General features: G+C 51.7%; 1 protein-coding gene across 2 annotated transcripts in view; it reads right to left on the bottom strand.

The window, feature by feature from the left end:
* STAG1 (stromal antigen 1) overlaps positions 1-12595 on the bottom strand; it is an 815655-nt gene that overhangs the window by 566442 nt on the left and 236618 nt on the right. The window lies entirely within an intron of this gene.

Raw genomic sequence — 12595 nt, 5'->3', positions numbered from 1 at the left:
ATGTAGGACGGGGTTAAGGCCTTAATTTTTTCTCTTTTCAGATACTTCGGAGGAAGAGATGGGGCCCCAGCCTATTATCCCGCACCCCCCCACCATGGACCGTCCCCCCCATGATCCTTCCCGTCCCAGTTCCCCCCCCCCCCAAATGTCTCCTGCTCCCCATGCTAACCCGCCCACCCCCATTTTGGAGCGCTTATCTGTAATTTTGCCTGTCCCCAGGAATAACCCCCCCCCCCCCCCCCCAAATTTCCGCCCCAACTCTCTCCTGCCCCGCCCGCCCCGCCTGCCATGGGAGATGAGAAGGACAGAGTCATTGACGTTGTCGGCCCTGCTTCTCCGGAGCTGTCCAGGGCTGGAGATCGGCCGGAGAACAGCATTGAGGGGCGCCTGGACTCAAGGCTGTACCTCCTGGTGCAGATTCTCCAGCCGCATGGACACCCTGGAGGGAATGGCAGCGCGGGCGGTGACGCTCCTGCACGACCTGCGTCATGGCCAGCAGGAGGTGGTTGAGCTCCTGCGAGCAATCACAGGAACTCAGTCACTGCTGGTCTTAGCGCGGGCTCCTGCAGGACCGCCACCGCCTGCGGATCGTCAATGACGGCGCTCCTCTTCCTCCTCCATGGCATGCTCCATCCCCTTTTTTCCCAGCGCCCACCCCCCCATTACCCCCCCCCCCCCCCATGTAAATACTTTTTTGTATATAGTTGAATTTTATTTTGTATATTTTATTTTGAAAATATATTTTGAAAATGTATTTTGAAAATGTATTTTATTTTGAAAATATTTTTTTGAAAATATATTAAAGTTGGTTCGTTTTCTTTCAACAATTGTTTGCATGCGACTTATGTGTTGGTACTGCGGCCATAATCAAATGACTGCCAAGGTTGAGGAGAACATGCAGAGCATACTGGCGGGAAAGAAAGGGAAAATTAACTGGAAGAGGAGCACATGGAATACAAAGGGAAACTGAGCTGAAACAGAAGAGGAGAAAAGAAAATTATTCCTTACCTGCTAATTTTCGTTCCTGTAGTACTTAGGATCAGTCCAGACCGTGGGTTATGTCCCCCGTCCAGCAGATGGAGTCAGAGCAAACTTCCAGGGGTGCTGACATATAAGCCTGTGCACCCCCTAGGGATCCTCAGTATCGAGAATATCAAAGCCTAGAGCCAGAAATACTGGACAGGAAAGTAGGAAGGATCAAGCGCCAGACAAATTGTAACCACAGAACACAAATAACCAATGCAACTTGCAATGCGAACTGTGAAAGAACTAAGTAACAACACAAACATCAGGATGTAGAAATATGAGAGACAGAGGGTAAAAAACGTACACGAGCAGGCGTCTGACCAGCACTTAGCAACCACGGGCGGGCGTCTGGACTGATCCTAAGTACTACAGGAACGAAAATTAGCAGGTAAGGAATAATTTTCTTTTCCCTGTACGTACTAGGATCAGTCCAGACCGTGGGATGTACCAAAGCTTCCCTAAACCGGGTGGGTCCCTGAAGACCCTGCTCGAAGAACCCTGTCTCCAAAGGAACCCGAATCACCTACCGGTAGTTGCAACCGGTAATGCTTCGAGAAGGTATGCAGCGACTTCCATGTCGCCGCGCGACAGATTTCCTGAATGGGAACATGCTGAGACTCTGCCCGGGACGTGGCCAGGGCACGCAACGAATGAGCCCGGACTCCCTCCGGGGGCGCCTTCCCGGCACCGATGTAGGCCGAGGAAACCGCATCCTTGAGCCAACGTGCGATAGTCGTCTTAGACGCTTGCCGTCCTTTCTTATTGCCGGACCAAAGCACAAAGAGATGGTCGGAAGCCCGGAACTCATTGGTCACTTCCAAGTAGTGCAGCAGAGAGCGCTTCACATCGAGACGCCGGAGGGCCTGAGGCGCATCCGACGGGAAGGCCGGCAACTCCACCCACTGGTTCAAGTGGAAGGACGACACCACTTTAGGTAGGAAAGAAGGCACCGTACGAATAGAAACTCCCGAATCCGTGAAGCGTAGGAACGGTTCCCGGCACGAGAGCGCCTGAAGCTCGGAGATGCGTCTCGCCGAGGCTATGGCGACCAGGAACACCGTCTTAAGTGTGACATCTTTGAGGGAGGCCTGCCGCAGTGGTTCGTAGGGAGCCTGTCCAAGGAGGCGGAGAACCAGGTTGAGATTCCAGGAGGGATAGGGATGCCGCACCGGCGGCCGCAGGTGTTTGACTCCCTTGAGGAAGCGCGAGACGTCCGGATGAGACGAAAGGTCAGGTTGCCCCGTGGTACGAGCCAGAGAGGCTAGAGCCGAGACTTGCACACGCAGGGAGTTGTAGGAGAGACCCTTCTCCAAGCCCTCCTGGAGAAAGGCTAGGACCTGACGGAGCGAAGGTGTGGTCGCGGATGCTCCGTGCCCGGCACACCAGATCTCAAACACCTTCCAGACCCGTACATAGGCGACTGAAGTGGAGGTCTTACGCGCCTTGAGCAGCGTGTCTACCACGGTTACTGTGTATCCTTTGCGCAGGAGACTCTGCCTCTCAAAAGCCAAGCCGCGAGACAAAAGTGTTCCGCCTGGTCCGAAAATACCGGACCCTGATGGAGCAGCCGCGGGAGGTGTGACAATCGTAGAGGTCCGTCCACTACCAAGTTGAGGAGATCCGCAAACCACGGACGCCGCGGCCACTCTGGCGCCACCAGGATGACCTGCCCTGGATGATCCTCTATCTTCCGCACCACCTTGCCCACCAGAGGCCACGGAGGAAAGACGTACAGCCGAAGACGAGGGGGCCAAGGTAGAACCAGGGCGTCCACTCCTTCCGCCCCGTGGTCCCTTCTGCGACTGTAGAACCGCGGGGCCTTTGTATTGCAAGCCGTCGCCATGAGATCCATGGCGGGCGTTCCCCAGCGCCGAGTGATGAGCGACATTGCCTCGTCGGAGAGAGCCCATTCCCCTGGGTCCAGCGTCTGCCGACTCAGGTAGTCTGCCTGAATATTGTCCACACCTGCGATGTGGGAGGCCGCTAGGCGGTCGAGGAACTGCTCCGCCCAGGCCATGAGACGGGCCGCTTCGACGGCCACACCCGGGCTCTTGGTGCCTCCCTGACGGTTGATGTAGGCTACCGTGGTCGCATTGTCCGAGAGAACGCGGACCGCCCGCTGTCGGATGAGGGGCAGGAATTGAATGAGAGCCAACCGGACTGCCCTGGTCTCCAGGCGGTTGATCGACCAGGCCTTCTGTTCCTGTGTCCACTGCCCCTGTGCCGAGCTTCGGAGACACACGGCCCCCCAGCCGGTCAAACTGGCATCGGTAGTGACCACGATCCACTCCGGCGACTCCAGGGGGCACCCCTGTGCCAAGTTCCTGGGGTCCAGCCACCAACGAAGGCTGAGTCTGGCCGCCGGCGGAAGGGGTAGGATCGCCTGATAGTCCTGCGAGACCGGTTTCCACCTCGAGAGTAGCACCATCTGCAGGGGCCTCAGGTGTGCAAAGGCCCACGGCACTAGGTTGATGGCGAAAGCCATCGATCCCAGGATCTGCAGATAATCCCTCGCTGTTGGAACTGGGAGAGCGGCAAAGTTGCAAATTTGCTCTCTGAGCATCTGGGCCTTGTCCGGCCGCAAGAAGACCTTGCCTTGAGCGGTGTCGAAGCGCGCGCCCAGGAAGTCCAACTGCTGCGACGGAAGGAGACTGCTCTTGCCGAAGTTGACTACCCAGCCGAGAGACTGCAGAAAACCGACCACCCTGTCGACTGCTTGCCGCCCTTGAGAGAAGGTCTTCGCTCGGATGAGCCAGTCGTCCAGGTATGGATGTACTAAAATCCCCTCTCTTCGGAGCGCGGCCGCCACAACCACCATTATCTTGGTGAACGTCCTGGGCGCCGTTGCCAACCCGAAAGGGAGGGCCTGGAACTGGAAGTGTTGATCCAGTATCTTGAAGCGGAGGAGCCGGTGATGGACCGGGTGGATCGGAATGTGTAAGTAAGCCTCCGTCAGATCCAGGGAGGCCAGAAACTCCCCCTGATGAACCGCCGCGATGACTGACCGAAGAGTTTCCATACGGAACCGGGGTATCCGGAGGGCCTTGTTGACTTCCTTGAGGTCTAAGATGGGACGAAAGGATCCATCTTTCTTGGGCACCACGAAGTAAATGGAATAATGACCCGAGCCCACTTCTCCGGAGGGGACGGGTGAGATGGCCCCCAGGGCTAGGAGACGGTGCAGTGTGCTTTGTACTCCCACTCGCTTGTGACTCGCCCCGCAGGGTGAGAAGACGAATCTTTCTTTGGGGGGATACCGCAAATCCAAAGCGTAGCCTTGCCTTAGAATGTCTAGGACCCATTGGTCCGTGGTGATGTTGGCCCACTCCTCGTAAAACCAGGCTAGTCGTCCTCCGATCCTCGGGAGGGGGGAGTGAGCCGGCCTGACATCATTGGGTAGACTTGCCGGAGGGGCCCGGAACCGAGGAGTCCCTGGGTGGTCTGCGGCCCCGAAAGGACCGAGTCCATGACTGAGACCTGTTCGAGGGATTTCTCGGCCCCTGAGACCTGGAACCCCGAAATCGCCGTTGAGAGCGGGACCGATTCCTGGAGAAGGAAGTAGACGGACGATACGACCGCTGGCGGTCCTCGGGCAACCTGTGTACGGAATTTTCCCCCAGGGATTTGATGATCTGGTCAAGATCCTCACCGAAGAGGAACCTACCCTTGAAAGGTAGAGACCCTAGGCTGGATTTGGACGAAGCGTCCGCCGCCCAATTACGAAGCCACAGCAGGCGCCTGGCGGAAACAGCCGAAACCATGGTCCTTGCCAGGACTCGCAGTAAATCGTGGAGGGCATCAGCCCCGTAGGCAATGACGGCCTCCAGCCGGTCCGCTTGCGCCGCTTCTTCCGGTGGTAGTTGCTGTGAAGTCAGGAGCTGCTGCACCCACCGAAGTCCGGCTCGCTGGGTAAGGGAGCCACAGATAGCAGCACGGACCCCCAGCGCCGAGACCTCGAAAATCTTTTTGAGGCAGACTTCCAGCTTTCTGTCCTGTACATCCCGGAGGGCCGTTCCCCCTGTCACGGGAATTGTGGTCCTCTTCGTGACGGCAGAGACTGCCGAGTCGACCTTGGGTACTTTAAGCAGATCCAAGAAGTCGCCGGGAAGAGGGTAGAGTTTGTCCATTGCTCTGCCCACTCTGAGAGAGGCCTCCGGCGTGTCCCACTCCCGCACCAAAAGATGGAGGAACGACTCATGAATCGGGAACGTTCGCGCCAGAGGACGTAAGCCCGCCAGGACCGGGTCCCCTTTTGAACTAGCGGAGGCTACGGAGGGGGCTGGGGGCCCCGGCGGTTCGACGGGCGGATCGAGATCCAATTCCTGGAGGACGTGTGGGATGAGGTCCGACAGCTCCTCCTTACGGAAGATCCGGAGCACCCGTGGGTCGTCACACTCCAGGTGCGCTGCCAGGAGCGAGTCATCGTCAGCCGTGGAGGCCGGATCGTTCCCAGGGTCCTGCGTTGGATCCACTCCGCTGGGTGGGAGAGCCAGGAGCGTCTTATGGCCACCCCCAGATGGCGCTGGATTGGCCCCCCCCCCATAAGTCGGGGAATCTTCGCGGGCGTGGGGTTCGCTGGAGCACCCCCTGGGGATCCCCCCGCCGGCTGCAGGCTTTGGAGGTACGCCTGGTGCATCAAAAGGACAAAATCCGCCGTAAACCCCCCTGCCGGTGGAGGGCCTGCGAGCGAGAGGTCCGTGGAGGGGCCCGCAGCGATGGAGGGGGACGATGGCGCTGGTATCGGCCTGAAACGCGGCGAAAAACCATGTGGGGACTCCTCCGCCTCCGAATCAGCCGCGCTCTCCAGCTCTAAGATGGCCGCCGCTCCCGCCAAAGAAGGGGGCGGGGCCTTTCCCCTGGAGCCGCGGCGATCGGAGCATGCCGCGAAAAAGTCGGGGAAGCCGATCCGGTCTCTCCCCCGGGGAGGCCAACCCCGGAGGACCCGTCTCGCGATCCGCCCTGCCCCGGGTCGGGGCCGGGAGACCCCTTAGAGCGCTGCATGGCGCGCGGCCGGAACGAAGATTCCCCTCAGCGACCGCCCCTAGGCCGGAGCTGAGCACTGCGCGCCGCGGGAGGAGCGAGCTCGTCCGCCCAGGCTCAACCAGGCCCCCTCCCCGTAGGAGCAGCAGGGGAATGAGACTTCCCTGCTGCCGCGGCCCCGGGGAATGAAACGTCGCGGGGCCGAGGGGGAGGGAGTGCGAATCGCGGCGCGCCAGAGGGGAGAGGCTGGCCCCACCAGCATCCACCTAAGCCGTCCGACGGCGATCCTGTAAAAAAAATTCCACACAAACTCACCGCCGGAAGGGAGGAGAAAAGGGAGAAACAGGTAGGCAAGAAAACATACCCAGTCCCGCTGGCAAGCTGACAAGGACAGGGAGGCCCGGGCAGGGCTCCAGGCTCCCTGAAGTGATAGGAAAAAATTTTTTTCCCCTTTTTTTTTTTTTTTTTTTTAATTTAATAAATTTAGCAGCCCAGGTCCGCTTGATCCAGTCAAAGAAGAAATAGGAGAGAGTAAAAAATGTAGCAAAAGCCACACACTGGGGAAGCAAAGGTTCCCCCACTCACATCTGCTGGAGTCAGAGAGATACTGAGGATCCCTAGGGGGTGCACAGGCTTATATGTCAGCACCCCTGGAAGTTTGCTCTGACTCCATCTGCTGGACGGGGGACATAACCCACAGTCTGGACTGATCCTAGTACGTACAGGGAACATAGAATACGAGAGAAGAACATAGAATACAAGAAAATCTACAGAACACATGAAGATCACATGGAATACAGAGGGACACTCAACCGAAACAGAATTGGAGCACATGGAATACCACGGTACAACTGATCGGACTGGCAGAGGTCGGGCTCATACACCAGTGCATGGAACAGGGATTGTTAGAGCAGGGGTCAGACACAGCTGGATATGACATTGACGTTAGAGCTCAGGTCGGGTGCATACATACACCTGTGTATGGGACAGGGATTGTTACAGCAGGGGTCAGACACAGCTGGATATGACATAGGCGTTAGAGCTGAGGTCGGGTGCATACATACACCTCTGCATAGGACAGTATAGCTTCCCACTCCTAAGTGCTTTGACTTGCTCATATTTATCAAATTAACACACTGCATTCCAGCACGTTACCAAAGACAGTGGAATCTTTCCAATGAGTAAGAATCAACTTCAGAGCTACGACCAGTAGAAAGTACTGCCCATCAATAGAGACTATATAGGTTATAACGTAGAATGATAAAGACTTCTGAAGATTATTACACCCATTGCCAAAACCAGGATAAGGAGGGGGCTTAAGAAAAACATGTGAGACAGAGATCGCACACCCACATTGCAAAACCAACAAGAAACAGCCCCATATATAAATAAATGATTGGATTGCACAGTTCAAGTCACGAATAGGCTCAAACATCTCATAGATGTCTGGAATGCGTGTATAATGTACAGTATATATATATATATATATACACCCACACAAACACACACACATACATACATTCATACATATACACACACCACAAGGGCTTGCCTTTCACCCCCTTATCACTCATGAAGCTTTCACTAGAAGTTGGGTATTTGGCAACCAATCTTTACCCTGAACCCTCACCAATGCATCTTTAATTTGTGGATGTGTCTTTCATCTCCAGAAATGTAGCCCACCTTTCCCCATCTGCCATATAAATCTCCCCAGCGCCATCTTGCAGCATGTGACGTCACGCACGCCCATTCATGCGCTTCGCTGGCTTAAGCACCCAAATTGACGGGCCCCCAAGTCAGCAAAAGCGTATGAACGGGCGTGCGTGACGTCACAGCGCTCGTGCACTACGGGCGTGCGTTCATCAATCTTCGCCGGCGGGGGCTGCTGGAAGCCGCTTTCGCCGCCAGCTGCCCCCAGGAGGGCTGAAAGAAAGAAAAAGCAAGTTTACTTTGCTTATAATTATTCACAATACTTTACATGTCAAGTCGCTTTTCCCCTGCCATGATTCGGGGATTTTAGGTTTTCTTTTGGTTTAATTTGGGATCCACTTCCTGGTACCTGTCATTTCAAATGACATTTGAAATGACAGGTACCAGCGCACCCGGGATACTGTATAGGCGCTGAATATAGTGCCTATACAGTAAAATGGATTGCGCTTCATGGACGCGGGTTGGACGCGGGTTGCATTTGCAAGCAATTTAAATAGAGTATCGAGCGGTATGTGATCCGAACTGTGCATGCGGCAAACGAGGGTGCGCCCGGCACTGCCGCACTCTTTCTAACGCGTCCTTACTGTATCGGCCCAAATGTTGGAAGACCAGGCCAGTCCAATACTGTGGACCTCAGAAGCCACATCTAAACATTCACTTGGAAAGCCCAGCCTCTACATCATATACATCTGGAGACATTTGAGACTTGTTTTATTTTATATCTACGGTTCAGAACTGATAGCAAAGAGGCTGAAGACAATGCTAAGTTTTTCATCTTCTTGCTCGCACATACAGCATCTCTCACTTGAAAAGCAATCCTTAACTTTTTGACTGCCAGGGTGTTTTATCTCCTGTATTGCCTATGTTTCTTTTCAATAACATTTTCAAATTACAGTATGGTAGATCTTATGTTCTTATTCATTTATATTTACCTAGACAAATCACAGATCCATTTTTCAGACGGAACAGTTTTTCATTGGTTAAAAGTTAATATGGCAGCCATGTAACTAACATATATTCATAACCAATATCTAAGGGCCACAGACATAAGGAGAGTAATTTTCAAAGGGACTTCTTAAAGGAAAACTGTTCTGTGCTTAGAAATGGAATTTCACAAAATTGCCCACTCAATATGCAAATGAACTTATGCACGTGTCATGTTTGCATGTGTTTACCTTGATTGGGCGGAGGTTGGGGAGAGGTTTGCACTTATACATACACTTGCATTTCCAAGATATATGCATAAAATTTCCTGAAACATTTCTGCACACAATTTAGCAGGTCTATTGTGCACAGGTAGTTTTGGTGGATATTTTTCAAGAGAAAGTACATGAATATGTATATGCACATACATTCTCTTTAAAAACTGGAGTAATTATGCACATATTTGCCATCTATTTTATGTGGGCTGTTATAAAATTACCCCAAAATAAGAAAAAATTGTGAGTACTTCAGGTCCGTTTGTAGTAAAAATGTATGGGATTTAAAGCCACACCAGTAATGTTCCACTTCAAAAAGGATTATAGGTAACACAAAACCATAGAGAAAAGAACTGTCATCCATTTCTGAAACTCATTAAAATATTACAATTAGAAGATATAATTTGTTCTAAGATATCTTATTGTTCAGATATTTTCATGAGAATAGGCAGTAGCTATCAGACACCCTTAAATCAATCATGCAGTAATATTACTATTTGTCAAACTTCTTTTAGCTCTATAAGTTCAGTAGCTGAATAAAATATTCAAGTATTATTGTACTTATATTTTCTGAAACTACACAATACAAATTTAAAAAATAAATGAATCATCCTCCTTTCCTAAAGCCCCACTTCGAACGGAACAAAATTACAAAAATACAATCTGTACAGTGCAAGGGACATTTAGATAAAAACAGGTATTATTGTTCCTATGTTAGCTCATTTCAGAGGTGCACAGTCAGGGCCTTCTAGGGATTAACCGAATCCCCACGAGAACTGACTTGACGCATAGGGCTAAAACATCAGAAGATATCCAGCTTAAAGCCCTCCAGCAGCAAGAGATAAACCTCATAACCAAATCCTACCACCCTCGACCCAAGCAATAACTTACCAAAGGTTAAGGCCATGACCCCTGGGTCCTTTATTGGGTAGTTATCAAAAGGGCTGGCTTTTGGGGTGTGTGGTATCCCCTCACGATAGTCTGTAGCCAAAGAAATATATCACTATGTCAGGATATGGCCTGCTGGATAGAAGAGTGCCGCTGAGGCCCTGGCCCCTTCTGACACAGCTTGCAGATTTTGACCATCCTCTGCTTCTGAAGTATACTGCTGCCTCTGCAACCCTCCACCTGCAGCCAGGACAGCAGGAAAGCATGAAAGTAGTCGGGCCCTCTCCCTCCAGCATGTGTCAAACATGCTGAATCATACAGGAGGGAGGAAGCTAACAGCAGCAGGGGCAGGTACCACCAGCTATGTTCTCCTAATAAGCTGGCCCAGAATCAGGGGGGAAGGAGAGGAGAGGTGGGGAGTAGTGGAAGGTGAGAGAGAAGAGAGGAGGTAAAGTGAGTCTCTGAAAGCAGAGACTGGTAGATTGAATAAGGGCACAGGGATTAGGTCGGAGAAGTGCTGGGATTGACAACTTAAGCAAAAACGTGGGAAAGCAGAGTTGCTTACCTGTAACAGGGACTCAGTTATGGGGGAGGGAAAGACAGTGAGCTAAAGTGGAATGGATTAAGAGAAGGTATGGAAGATCACTGGGGCAAACTGTCAGAGCTCTGAAGTGGGGGACAGGGTGGGGGACAGGGTGGGGGACAGGGAAGAGGGAGGTTACGAGAAGGGTGGGGGACAGGGAAAAGGGAGGATAGAGAAGGGGGGAGGGGTTATGCGTTCATGCAGAGTAGAAGTTATGCGGTAAGGCTTTCAAGAGCGTTTATTATAGGATGTTGGGGTTCAGGAGGGAATGCTTTCAAGAACAGCCATGTTTTGAGCTGTTTTTTAAAGACTTGCGGTGAGGGTTCGTTTCTGAGCTGTGGGGGGAGGGAGTTCCAGAGGGTAGGGCCAGCTATTGTAATGGCTCGTTTGCGTGTTGTATTGAGGTGAGCATTTTTAAGAGTTGGGATGGAGAGGAGACCTGAGTTGGTGGATCTGAGATTTCTTTGTGTGAAATATGGTTGGATGTTGTTGTTTAGCCAGACCATTCTGTTGTTGTTTATTTTTTTGTGAAGAAGGGTGAGGGTTTTGTACTGGATTCTTTGTGTGATGGGCAGCCAGTGGAGGTCTTTGAGAGTGGGTGTGATGTGGGAGGATTTTCTGTGATTGGTGATAATTCTGGCGGCGGCGTTTTGTAGAACTTGGAGGGGCTTGATGTGGATTTCAGGAAGTCCAAGGAGGAGGGAGTTGCAGTAGTCGAGTTTTGAGAAAATAATTGATTGTAGTACTGATTTCCGAACAGTACTACAATCAATTATTTTCTCAAAACTCGACTACTGCAACTCCCTCCTCCTTGGACTTCCTGAAATCCACATCAAGCCCCTCCAAGTTCTACAAAACGCCGCCGCCAGAATTATCACCAATCACAGAAAATCCTCCCACATCACACCCACTCTCAAAGACCTCCACTGGCTGCCCATCACACAAAGAATCCAGTACAAAACCCTCACCCTTCTTCACAAAAAAATAAACAACAACAGAATGGTCTGGCTAAACAACAACATCCAACCATATTTCACACAAAGAAATCTCAGATCCACCAACTCAGGTCTCCTCTCCATCCCAACTCTTAAAAATGCTCACCTCAATACAACACGCAAACGAGCCATTACAATAGCTGGCCCTACCCTCTGGAACTCCCTCCCCCCACAGCTCAGAAACGAACCCTCACCGCAAGTCTTTAAAAAACAGCTCAAAACATGGCTGTTCTTGAAAGCATTCCCTCCTGAACCCCAACATCCTATAATAAACGCTCTTGAAAGCCTTACCGCATAACTTCTACTCTGCATGAACGCATAACCCCTCCCCCCTTCTCTATCCTCCCTTTTCCCTGTCCCCCACCCTTCTCGTAACCTCCCTCTTCCCTGTCCCCCACCCTACTCATAACCAAGTCATATTGTACATATTGTATATAGGCTATATGCCATTTCTATATACCCACATCTAATATTTAATTTTAATTTTATTCATATGTTACAATGTTCCTTATATTTATTGTTTAATCAACTGTTCTCTTGTTACAATGTAAAATAGGGCAGTTCCGGCTCTATTCAACCTGTTTTCTGGAAACCGATGTGATATCTCGATCGAATGTCGGTATACAAAAGAAATAAATAAAAAATAAATAAATAAAGTGAGGCTACCCCAGTGACTGGCTCAGCCATTCCCTTGGTGCTACTTTTGCACGACAGCAACTTCACTTGAATAAGTTGTATTCCTTGTAGGCTCATGTGCCAAAACCAATCTGCGCAAATCCCAAAGAGGTGGTACGAGTAGAGTGCAAGGTATTCTCCTGAGATCTGCTGATTACGCAAGAGCACTCTCTCCCAAGAGTCTGCAACAACTTATCTCCCTAACAGGCACAGGCTGATCACAGTTCTGATTACAAATGAGAATTCGAGAGAGTCACGTGATGTGGTGAACGGGATCGGACGTCTCTGAACCCGCTCCGGTCGACCAGGCTCCTCTTCTCCTCCACAAGCCGGTAAAATTCGCTTAAAAGACGCCTCTCTGATCCGGAACGATCAGCTTATGTCGATTGCCTCCTTTATGTCCAAGTCGCCCTCACCCATGCCTCCCAAATTGGCGAAACGCGAGAAAGAAAAAAGCAAGGGGCCGGATCCCAAGATGGCGCCCGTGGCGGCTGAAAAGGTGAATGAGGGAGACTTGCTGGCTAATGCGTCGTCACCCC

This window comes from Rhinatrema bivittatum, chromosome 9 (genome assembly GCF_901001135.1).
Source record: "Rhinatrema bivittatum chromosome 9, aRhiBiv1.1, whole genome shotgun sequence".
Taxonomy (NCBI): Eukaryota; Metazoa; Chordata; class Amphibia; order Gymnophiona; family Rhinatrematidae; genus Rhinatrema; species Rhinatrema bivittatum.
Note: the sequence above shows the minus strand (reverse complement) of the source record. Positions and strands in the feature narration are given on the sequence as shown.